Genomic DNA, 12,157 nt, shown 5'->3' with positions numbered 1-12,157 from the left:
AAAGAAACCCTGTCTTGAAAAAATACAAACAAAAAAATTGGCTAATTAACTTAATAGGCCTAATTATTTAAATTATGTGGCTACTGAGCATTTGGAATGGCATTGGTGTCTAGATCATCCTGGTCCCCTTAACTTCATTTTTGTCAGATTCCTCCAGTGTCAAGCTCCAAACCTAAGTCACCTATACAAGCTGTTCATTTGAGAAAGGTCTCTGTTAAAATTATTTGACATCGCACAATCTCAACATGCAGATGTTCAATGGGAGAGGACAATTGAGTTATCTATCTAAGTGAGTAAGGCCCATGTTTATGTCCACCGTGAGGCACTCCAGATGGGAAATGACTTTCTCCATGGAAAGAAAGCACTCAGATGTATGCCTTAACCTGGGGAAGATTTGTCCTTGAAGCAGAACTCTGGACTCTGAACCTCACAGAGTAAGGACTTAGCTCCACACTCACCCCTGCTATTTTGTTGTTGTTGTTTGTTTTGGTTGGTTTGCTTTGGTTTGCTTTGGTTTGTTTTTTTGAGACAGGGTTTCACTGTATAACAGCATTAGCTGTCCTAGAACTAGCTCTATAGACCAGTCTAGTTTCGAACTCCTAGAGGTCTACCTGCCTCTGCCTCCTAAGTGCTGGGCTTAAAGGTGTACCCACCACTACCCAGCAGCCGTGTGTTTATTCATACAGTTTTTGTGTCCCTTCCTTCTTTGAACACCAGGGGATTTGACCAAATGAAGCAACGTTTATGGGTTTATGGCCCATTCATTTAGACTAGGTTGCTTGAACTCCCTCATGCTTTCAAGCTTTTAGAACAGGAGCTGGGGCAATGCTCAGTTAGTTTATCACACTTCTTCCTCCTCTGCATGCCTCTGGAAGGAAGGCAAGAAACCCTGAAGAGAAGGATGCAGCTGGGGGGGATGGGAGGAGGGCGTGGCACCAACCAAGAAAGGCAGTAATAAGACAAGAAGGCATCATGGTGACTGTAAACAAAGCTGTCTGCAGGAGCTCATCATGAAGATTGTTGAGAGCCTCCCAAGACGATAAGATGATGGTCGCTGATAAGGAAGGATCAGAGAGTTGTTGGTGAGGTAGCTGTGTTTCTGAAAATAACCTGACTGGCATCAGTCATTCTGCCAGAAGATCATGGCAACTCTCCACATTAGAGATGGTGACCCCGGATCATGCCTAGGATGTTGGCTTAAATAACCAAGCAGTCAAAGGTATACATTCAAGAATACTCGAAATATTGAAGGATCTATAGGTTTGGGATCAAGATAATGATGTCCTTAGGATGGGAGACAGTTTGCGAGAGCTCTAGGACATCGTCCAAGTGGTGGAGCATAACTTGAAATTAGGGACTCGTGAGATCACAACCAGGGACAGCACAGAGCGGGGAAAGCTAGTCATGACACGGCGAAGCTTGTCTACATTGGACTCGCCATGTCAAATCATCTGTGCAGGTATTTACAAAGACGTTTACCTGAGGATGGGAGCTCCACCCCGGATGTGGGTGGTACCATTCACGGCTAGGGCCCCAGACTGCATAGGACTGAGGGAAGGAGATGCTATATCAGTTCCACACCCTTCTCTTGTCACCAAGACGGGAGAAGCCCTGGCTCCACCCTGCCACCACCCTGAACTCCCCCAGGGCTTCACCACCACGACTAAACTATCAAACCATTTCTTCTCCCAGGCATTTCGTCATAGCCTGAGAGAAGTGCCCAGTACAAAGGCAATGGTCAGCTAAGAACAGGAGCACAGGAATGCCATTTCCTTGCAATGTCACCCTGGGCAAGTTTCTTCTCTCCATTTCAGTTTTATGCTTTATTCAGTGGGGTAACTATAGTTTTTACCTAATGGAGTCATTATGAGGATTAAATGTAGCACTACATGTGAAATGTTTAAAAAGTGTGTGGCACTCTCAATAAATATTGCTACTAAAGATGCTAACTAGCTACTGAGTGCCAGTGTCAGGATCAAAACCTCTCTGGGTCTCGTTCAATGTCCTATGACGTCAGTACCTCCAGAACCTTTAGTCATTCTATGCCTGGGTTCCTCACTTAGCAAGTGAGATCAATGACACACCCTGTAGTTCTAACAATAATATTTTTTCTGTACTCTGCTGTGAAAGCTAGCTCTACCATCCCTCTAAGCTGAGCCTGGCAGGATGGAGGAAGTCAGCAGGGAGTATCTGACGGCCCTGAACCAGGAAGTGAAGAATCTAGATGCCCTGTGAAAGTCACTCCTGTTCTTTACCTGGGCTAGGAAGGCAGTGGGTAGAGATTTCAAACCTTCCAAACATGCGAATCTCCAGCGACAGTGATCCTATCTGGCCCAGACTGAAGCGCACCCTCAAAAGAAATAAATGCCTTCCTCCCCAAAAGGAAGCTTGCATGACAGGGTTATGACGGGGAATCTGACTAGGAGAACAGAAAAGTCACAGGTCAGAATAATCTGACCCCTGGCTTCCTCATCTGCCCATCCCCTCTGGACCCCTGGGCTTTGTTTATGATCATTTACATAGTTGAGTGTCTCTGGGGTTCTGTTTGTTTTCTTATTAAAAATCCAGCACTGCAGGGAACTAGGTTGGTGCTTCTATCCCTATTTCATCTGAAAGAACAGAGCACAAGGTTTTGGATCTCCCCACTGCCCTCACTCCCAACACTGCTGAGATGATTCAATGCCTCATAAGGGAAGTAATTTTGAGATAATGACACAAAGGCAGCAATTAAAAAATATTGCTTGTTTCAGGGCCTATAAATTGGCTGTTGGTAATTGAGGACAGAATGTGTTTTCTAATCCACTGAAATGATATCTTATTGCAAGCTGGTGTGGTAATTACTGTATTTGTACAGTAGCAGAGGAGTCCCAGCCCGCGTTTGACAGGGAGTTGATTAAATCACCCAGGTGTAATTGAAGGCTTTGATTGCATTGCTTCTGAGCTGATCAGTTTTAGTAATAGCCTGGTTTTCTTCTGTCATGTGCTGTTAGAACTGTCAGTGGGAGTGCAGTCACCCCTCCCCCCATCTCCCTCCCAGCCCTGCTGCATCCCTGTGGAGAGAGAAAAACCAAGGCAGCCTCTTAGTGCAGAAAGAACCAGAGCTGGCAGACAGGCAGATTGCCCAGTGGACCTGGATGACATCACCCAGACAAAAGCAACCTGTTTCTCGCTGCCTGCTTTGCCTCTTCAGATGGAGAGGGCTCGGAACCATGGCAGCGGCAGATTCACCATGTCCAGGAAAGACAGGAAAATGAATTAAACTCATTATTTGCTCATCAGGTGATTGGAACAATGTTCTAACAAAAACCAAAAAACAGTTTTCAAGAGGGGAGATTTTAACTTACCCATCTTAAACATTTTGTTGGCCTTGTTTCAAGGGAGGTGCTGTGATTCTACGCAGAGAAGAACCTTGAAAACATGGTGTTTGTGATGGTCAGTAATAATTATAAGCTTCTGGAGTTCATGGGTCTCCTGCTGCCAGGAGGGAATACTTCACTTTGGAAGTACAGCAGCTGCCCAAAACAAGTAATGTCAATAGGTAAACATGTGGCTGCCATGCCTGTGGCCTAATATAAATAATGACTAAGATGGTGACTAATACATTCTCATTGCTGAATTAGTAAGTGGAAGAGTAAGTGAGCTCATGGAAGAAACTAGATGGAGATACGGGGCATTCCAGAAGGTTCCTGAGGTGTGACTACGAATCTGTGCTATTTGTACAACTACAGTGATGTCCCAGTTAACGGTAAAGTCATGAAGATGTCAGTCAGAACAGCAGTCACCACGTGGTCCTTAACTGTAGTCACTTAGCTCTGGCATGGACACCAAAATGCCTGCCACTTATAAAGCTCAGGGTCTGTTAAGGGAGAAGAAGTGGGTTGTGGCAGTGTTTGTTATTATGGAATGAAAGGGAGGGAAGAGACATAAAGCATAGCACCAGCTTAGCATTTTGACCTGAAGTTAAGTGAGGGCCTCTCCTGCAGTCTGCACTTGGCTTGCAAGAAGGGACAGTACGCAATGTCATTTGCATGAAGTGATGGCACTCGGTGATAGTGTACAAGAGAATCCGAGACACAATATTACACATGTTTAGTAAAATTTGAAGGAATTGCAAACATCTTTTTGATCTTTTTAAGAGATGCCAAAGAAGAAAATGCATTTATATGGGTCTTCTATTTATGAGCATTAATTTAATGAATGGCAGGCTTTAGCTATCAATCAGAGACTAGCTGGAACAAAAACTTATATTCAACCTATCTGTGTTTAAACACAGAAGAGTTACAGAAATCTTTTTATAGCCTCACAGCATTTAGCCCTGACTCCACCACCTGTTAGCTAAGGCCCATGTGAATTAGACAGAGCCATGCTTCTGTTGGAGAGGCATATTGGGAAATTGACTTAAAATAAACAGACAGGGGCTAGAGAGATGGCTCAGCAGTGGATAGCGAATGCTGCTTTTGCAGAGGATCCGAGTTCATTTCCCAGCACCCACATCAGGTGACTCAGAACCACCTAAACTCCACACACATGCATGCACACACACACACACACACACACACACACACACACACACACAGAGAGAGAGAGAGAGAGATTTCTGCAAGCATGTACCCATACACATACATAATTAAAAATAATAAAAATAACAACAGGAGATAGACAGCCTCAATCCCATGACATAGCTTTCTGTGACAAACTATGAGAGTCAAGTCCCCGGAAAGTGAAAAAATTCACTTGGTCATTTTGGAAACAGACTCAGATGGGAAGCCTCTTTGGCAAAGCAGAGTGAAGTAAACAGTCCCAGGCCTCGAAACTGATTCTCCACCTCCACATCCCATGAGAGTCACTTCATAAGCAGCCATTACTTTCTGTCATTTCACAATACATAGTTTTTCAGCTTGCCTCTTCTACTCCACAGTTCACCTCCCCTCTATTGCTGTTTATGACATGTATCACCTCCTAGTTCTCAAAATCTGTTCTGGACTCACTCTTTGGTTCACCTGCTTGCTGTACACATTCTATCATCTGCTACCGCATCCTCATGAGAAACCACGGGAATGAAGTTGTGTAATGTTTTCCTCCACAAAGTATATCCTACAGGGAAAGACTCGAGGAGTAAGCAACTCAGAAGCCTCAGGAAGTCCCTGAAACTGATCAGATATACCAGGTCCCTCCCTTCTTGAGTGTTTATACACAGCAAGGATAAGGAAGAGATACTTCAAGACCAGGCTGAGCTGTCTGGAAGAGTAGGAAACTAGCCAAATAGCTTGAAAGGGAAAGAGACCTGTGGAAGATGAGCGGAGCTATCGAGAAGAGGCAGAGAGTAGACAAGCATCTGGAAGAGACAGAAGCCACACAGACTACCTGAAGAGATGCAGAGGTCAACAGAGCTGCCTGGAAGAAATGTCTTCTGCCTGTTGAATTGCCTATAAATAAGCGAGTTCCAGAGTCCCAGCTTTGGTGACCTGTCACCCAAGCTTGCCTGAGCTCCAGTAAATGACCTCTCACCTACACTCCTCTAAGTCACCCTGACAAAGCTCATCGGTTCCCTCTCTGCGGTTAATAGACATTCGTGTATATTTCCCAATAGACAATGTCACATGAGATTTTTTTCAGTGATGGAACTGTCAGTCCGTTTATGCATAGTGAAATTGCATTTAAAAAATGAAGAGAAAACAGATATTTCTCAGATGAAGGAAATCTAATGGAATATGTTACCACAGGCCTTTATGAGTAAATGGCTAAATTTAAATTAAAGGGAGTTGTTGAAAAAGAAAGGCAAAGCTTTTTTTAAAGACGGTTCAAATATTTTGAAGAAGGGAAAACAATCTAAAAATACAAGTTCAAGATTTCTTTCTCTCAAGTTTCTAAATTTCATGTAGCAAGAATTATCATAGTGTTCAATATGATTGTCAATATATGCAAAGAAAATATTCATAGCACCTGCACTGTCTGTGAGTTAGGATAAAGGGATTTAGAAACAAGAATGATTTCTGTAATTCATTTAGACTGGTAAAATGTTCTCATTTGTAGATTTTGATGAACCAGATGTATAAATAATCAAAAAATGCAGTAGATCAGTCAAAGAGGAATCCTGAAATCTGTCCAGTGTCTGATGGGAAGTTAAGAAAAAAGACACAGAAAAGTGAGAAATAGAGGAAAATTGAAATAAAGTTGCAAACTCAAGTCTTGGCACAGTAGTAACTGTAGTTTGTACATGGTCAGCCAGCCCATTCAAACAACACCATTTTAATTATTTTTATTGCATTTGTACATCTGCGTGTGTGTGTGTGTGTGTGTGTGTGTGTGTGTGTGTGTGTGTGTGTGTGTGTACAGGTAAGTGTGTGGACTCATACAAGCCACTGGGCTCACATGGAAGTCCTGGGACAACTTGCAGTTGAGTTGGTGCTGAAACTAGATCTCAGAACTGAAGCCTGCTTCTGACACAGAGCCCACCCGACTCAGTGTGGGGCTCCAAGTCAGGTCATCAAGCAAGGTGGCGGCCAACTTAATCAACTGGGCAACCTCACCAGCCCTTAGTGCTTGTTTTTAAGACACTCCTTCTGTAGCCCAGCCTGGCCTTGAACACATGAACTCCTGCCTCGTCCTCCATACTGCTGAGTCATGTACAGCCATTTATACAGCACCCTTAAAGGGAAAAATTAAAACCACGGAGAGCACATTTGTGACTGTCCGAGTTTAGGGGTGGTTAAAAGAGGAGTGGGCAGAGCTATAACAAGGGTCCCTAAGAGCTTTGGGGTGACACATCTATGTCTTGATCCACAGGGTGATGATATGATTGTACATGTGAGAAAATGACCACCTTTCCACACACACACAATCTATACTCAACTGCACACACAAACTATATCAATACAAACTGTATAAAAACTATATCACACACCACACAATCTGTACTCAGTACAAACTATTCACATCCTGTTATCCATACAGACTATATATACATATACTACACACAACTTATACTCAATACAAACCACATAATCTATACTCAGTACAAACTACACACACTACATATATAAAAACATATATATATATAAACTATATACACACCATACAAAACTATTCTTACTATAAACTTTATAACCACAAACTGTATTCAATATAAACTGTGTAAAAACCATTTATGCACACCACACAATCTAGAGTCAATACAAACTACTCACAAGCACCACAATCTATTATCCATATAAACCATATACACACATATATTTTACACATCATATACTCAATACAAACCTCATATATACACACACCACATAAATCCACTTGATATAAACTATACACTGGCAAAATATACACACAAATTATACAAAAAAACAAGTTATATAACACAACTATATATTACACACATGGGCAAGTGCCTTACGCAATCTATACACAATACACACTACACACAGTCACACAAACCATACACATGTACTACATAAACAAGCAAACTACATATATGCATGTGCTGCACAAATTCATCACACACAACTATCTGAATAAACACACACACACACAAACAACAATGGTAAAGAATAAAGGGTCTTCCCTTTGCTGTCCCTGGAATTTACTGTGAGACTGTAAGTTTTCAATACAAAAGAAGTTTGTTTTTTTAAACTCAGTGCGGAAAAATAGCAGCCAGTAAGGGACCTTATTTTAGTATGCTGACTTCAAATCTAAAGATGAACTGGGAAGGGAAGGAAAAGCTTCGAACCCTGCTATTCCCTCGAGATTTGGGTGGAGAACCGGGCTGTGATGCCCTCATTTGGCTGCTAAGCGTTTGAGGTTGTTTGTACTGGAAAAACAAATCCCCGTGAAGGGCTGGGGGGCTGCTGTCAGATTGCTCTGGGCTAGCCCTCAGAACACCGTCGGCACAAAGATTTACCCAGCAGCCAACGCGCTGTGGTAACTAGTCGCTGCGGTGAAGGCAAATGGGGGAGGGCTAACAGCGAGAAACATCTTCCCGCAGAAATGTTACGTTTTCTTGGGATTCTGTGCTTCCCTGTGCTCTGCCAGCAGCAACAGGACTCAGGTGTGATGTCTGGTTATGAGTGTTGGAAACTTTCTGCATATTAGCTCTTCTCGCCCTTTGCAAGAACAGGGTAATTCTACTGCATTCTAAGGGGACTCGAGAAGGGACTGAGCTCCGTGCCTGGCTGTGCACAGAACAGTCTCTGTAACCCGTGTGCTAGGGAGGCTGCCTGACATGCCCTCACAGCAGATCAATTACAGTGACTGCTCTGGAGAAAGACACCCATAAAAGGCTCGTATGAAAGGATGCCCAAGGGCCTCCATCCCTCACCAATTTTGCAAGAGAAGGCAGGTGGTGCAGCCCCGGTCCTGCCCACTGTGGTTCATTCCGAGTCTTCTCTCCTTTGGCAGAGACAGCTCGCTCTCCTCTGCTCCTGTGGCAACCCCCCAGCAAGTGTATGAGCCCCTGGGATGCCCGGGGCTCTCTCCATTGGCTCTTGCATGAGCACAATGGAACTGGGTTCTTCCTTCTGTTAAAATGCCAATGGCCTAAAAAGAGGAGCAGGAACCTTGGTGTAGCTGAAGGAGACACTTCTGAAAGTCCCTTTCTCCCCACTGCTCTGCCATTCCTTTTCGCCAAGGTCCCCCTAAGAAGGAAGAGATGGTCAAAGGATATGTGTTTCCTGTTCCAAGTCTACACTGGCTTCTACCCACACCCTATTCCTGGCTGTTCGTGGGCATGGGGACTCTGTAAAATGCAGCATAGCTCCTTGGCTGAGCTAGAATTAAGCTTCAGTAGAAGGCAGTCACGTGTGCTTTTGGTGGTATGGCATCAGTTCCTGGAAGGAGCAGAGAGCATGCACTGTGGGACAGTGTGTCTCATACTTTGTGTATCTCCTTGATTCCCGTAGGCTATGGAGCCCCAACTTCCACCTCAGGAGTGTCCACAGGAGCCCATCCAAGTAGGAGAAGACAATCTTTGGACACGAGTGGGCTCAGTTACTTAATTAACCGTCTCTGCTCTGCTTAAGGCCGACTTTGAAAGGCAAGCGTGGAAAGTGCAGCCACCACAGGTACGCATGAGCAGCACATCCCCCCAGTAGATCGCAATTCCTTCAGCCCCCGAAGGCCCACTTTTTCTAAAATTTGAAGGCTGACATTTTCTATGTTCCAGCTTTGGAGACCACAAATTTGAATCAAACAGAGAAGGCCCAGCAAGTCAAAAGAAAATTGCAAGAATAAAATAAACACCAGAATTAGGAGGGCTGTCTGTCTTCGGAAGGTAGGCCAGCATCTGGCCCCAAGCCTAATCGCTGATGTCTTAACTGACTTGGGAGCTGAGGTCACTCTGATGCTGCACCCTTTGATCCTAGCGAGGGACCCTACCAGGCATTCAGTAAGGGAGCATTTGTTTGGGAAACCTCAAGGACAAATCAGCCAGACACCGAAAATCAGACCCGGATTCTTGCCCATCCAAATGGAAGATAAGATGTTCTCTTTAAGACAAACCAGATTAAATTTACTATGTTATTGTATCAACAATAAATACCATATTATGCCAACAAGAAACATGTCATTCTTGTTTACTTAATCTCTCTATTTTGCACAGATTTCAGATAAAGTTAAACAGATGTCTTTTAGCCCCATTTTATTCTCTTATAGGCTTCAAAAAAGCCCATTTATACTTTGAGGGCATTTGCTGAGCTTTTACCCTCTCTCTCTGTCTCTGTCTCTCTGTCTAGCTCTCTGTCTCTCTCTCTCACCCCCCAATAGGCTGGCTTGGATTTCGGCCTATGTAAACAAAGCTAGCTTCAAAAGCCTTGGCAATCCTCCTGTCTCAGCTTCCCATGTGCTGGGATTATAAGAGTGATCCACCACATTTGGCGTTGACCACCGCACTGATTTCCTCTTTCATCTCTCCAAATGGCCATGTTTTATAAACAGTGAAAATGTCCACAGGTGTTTACAGAGCATTCCTGGACACTCACCATATCACAGACTATTAGATAGTAAAGAGAAGCCTTTACATCTTACAAATAGCTTTTCACCTTCATTACATGGAGAATTCCCAACCTCATGAGGAAGTAGTTTTTACTTTCAACATTTTATAAATGAAAACTCTAGAACTAAAGGGACACCATGGAGATCCAAGTTCAGGCCCCCGACTCCAGTTCCGCTGTGTGACTTTCCCCTCTGTGGGTGTCTGTGACTGTGCTGGAGAGAGTGCCTGCCATGGGTTCCATTTCCAGCACTGTGTAAACTAGACGTGATGGTGCACACTTGTAGTATCAGTGGAGGCAGGAAGATCAGAAGTTCAAAGTTATCCTCAGCTATAAAGAGAGCTTGAGGCCAGCCTGGGCTACAGTGGACTACAGGAGACCCTCTCTGTCTGTCTCTGTCTTCTCTCTCTCTCTCTCTCTCTCTCTCTCTCTCTCTCTCTCTCTCTCTCTCTCTCTCTCACACACACACACACACACACACTCACACACAGAGTCAAGATTGGTCATGAACATGAGCTATTGGTAACCATGCCAACTACACTGATAATAAAAGGGACTCCAAGCCAGTTTGGAGACTTTTGAAGGCAATGCTCCTGGTGCATTCAAACACAGATCTCTGGGCAGTGTGCCAGGCAGTAGGGAACCAGGTGGAAGAATTAAGTGCTCTTTCAGAGCCTCCTAGGCCTATACAGCCAGCCAGTCAGCCACAAGGCCACACCTGTTCTCAATTCAGGTCTCCAATTGGGCTGTTTAAATTTCCACCACGACTAAGCTATTATGTATACTTAGTCTTCAAAAATACGGAAGCCTGATGGCAGGTGTGGGTGGTCATCCCACAGTTACAGGTGAAGAGGTGCTGGCACAGGGCTAAAATCTAATGGACCCTGTTGCTATAGCATCCAAGTTCTCCTCTCCCAGTACTATTTCCTCTCTGCAGATCATTGGCCAGCAGAAAGCAAAGCACTAACGTGGTTAATGCAGTTAAAGAGTCTTCTAGGACAGATGCGGTCGCTTTAGAAAGACACCTCTGTCCCTGCCAGGTATAGTCACACATAGCATGAGGTCAGGAGAGGGGAGGCAGGGGAACCATCACAGAGATGACTTTTGTATTCTAGGAAGACATTTTTCCTGTGGAGTGGTCTTTTGTAGAGGATAGGTGAGCTCTTCAAAGATGACTGGGAAGTCTGCCCTAATGTTGTTCCATTTGTTAATTAGTTTTCCAGGGCGACCTGCATGTTAGGCTGTACTAAATGACAGGGTGCAGTGGCGAGTTAAACACCAGACCTGCACCCAGAGATTCCTTTGTTCCCTGGGAAAGTGGGAAGGGAATGAAGTTTAGGTGAGATAATGGTTGGAAAGAGAACAGGAGATGCAGATTAAAAACGTCTGGGAGCTTTGACTAAAAGTTGTCATGGTGAGAGGGTTAGTGGCAGTCCCAGCCAATCCTTCAACTACAAGGGCCACAGAAAGACCAAAGCAACCTTGAAACAGTCCTGGGGTGGGCCAGAAACACATCTGAAGCCACCCCAGCCTCACGTGCCAGCAGAGAGGGGGATGAGGGTCAGAGAGGAAGAAGGCCTGGGCATGCAAAGTCAGAGAGAGATTGCTTTTATCTGATAAGAGTGGATGGTACTTGCAAATACTGTGGACATTGCTGAGTCAGACTGGGGTTGGATCAAATTACACATTCAACCAATTAACCCTCTTACTCACCAGGAAGTGGGAGAACAGGAAGAGGCCAGAGGAGTTGAAAGACACTTATTCTTTTTCTTGCTGCACATCTATCGCAGTTAAAAATTTATTATGGTTTCAAGATTTTGTGAGGGTGTAAAAGGCACCTTTGAATCCCTGATCATACCCTTTCAGCCTTCCCTGGGGCTCACCGACAGACTGCCTAGGCATATGGTTAGCTTCCCAAGTCTCTTGGCTGGTATGCCAACAGCCACAGAAATGTGGCCTGCTTAAAAGCAGACGGGACAGAGCCACGGCCTCAGAAGCAACTCTGAGCAGCCAGTGAGGAACAGAGGCTGGCAGGTAGCCCTCCAGCTTTCTTCATCCTCAGAGGAAATCTAAGCGGTGGTCTTAAGAGTTCCAGGAAAATTCAGTCCTATGGCAGAGTCTCCACTGCCCCCCGCAAGGCTCCTTTGCCTTGAGAGAGTTCATGGGATCAGCCATCC

This window comes from Mesocricetus auratus, unplaced genomic scaffold (genome assembly GCF_017639785.1).
Source record: "Mesocricetus auratus isolate SY011 unplaced genomic scaffold, BCM_Maur_2.0 Super-Scaffold_100040, whole genome shotgun sequence".
Lineage (NCBI taxonomy): Eukaryota > Metazoa > Chordata > Mammalia > Rodentia > Cricetidae > Mesocricetus > Mesocricetus auratus.
This window is presented reverse-complemented; position numbering follows the sequence as displayed.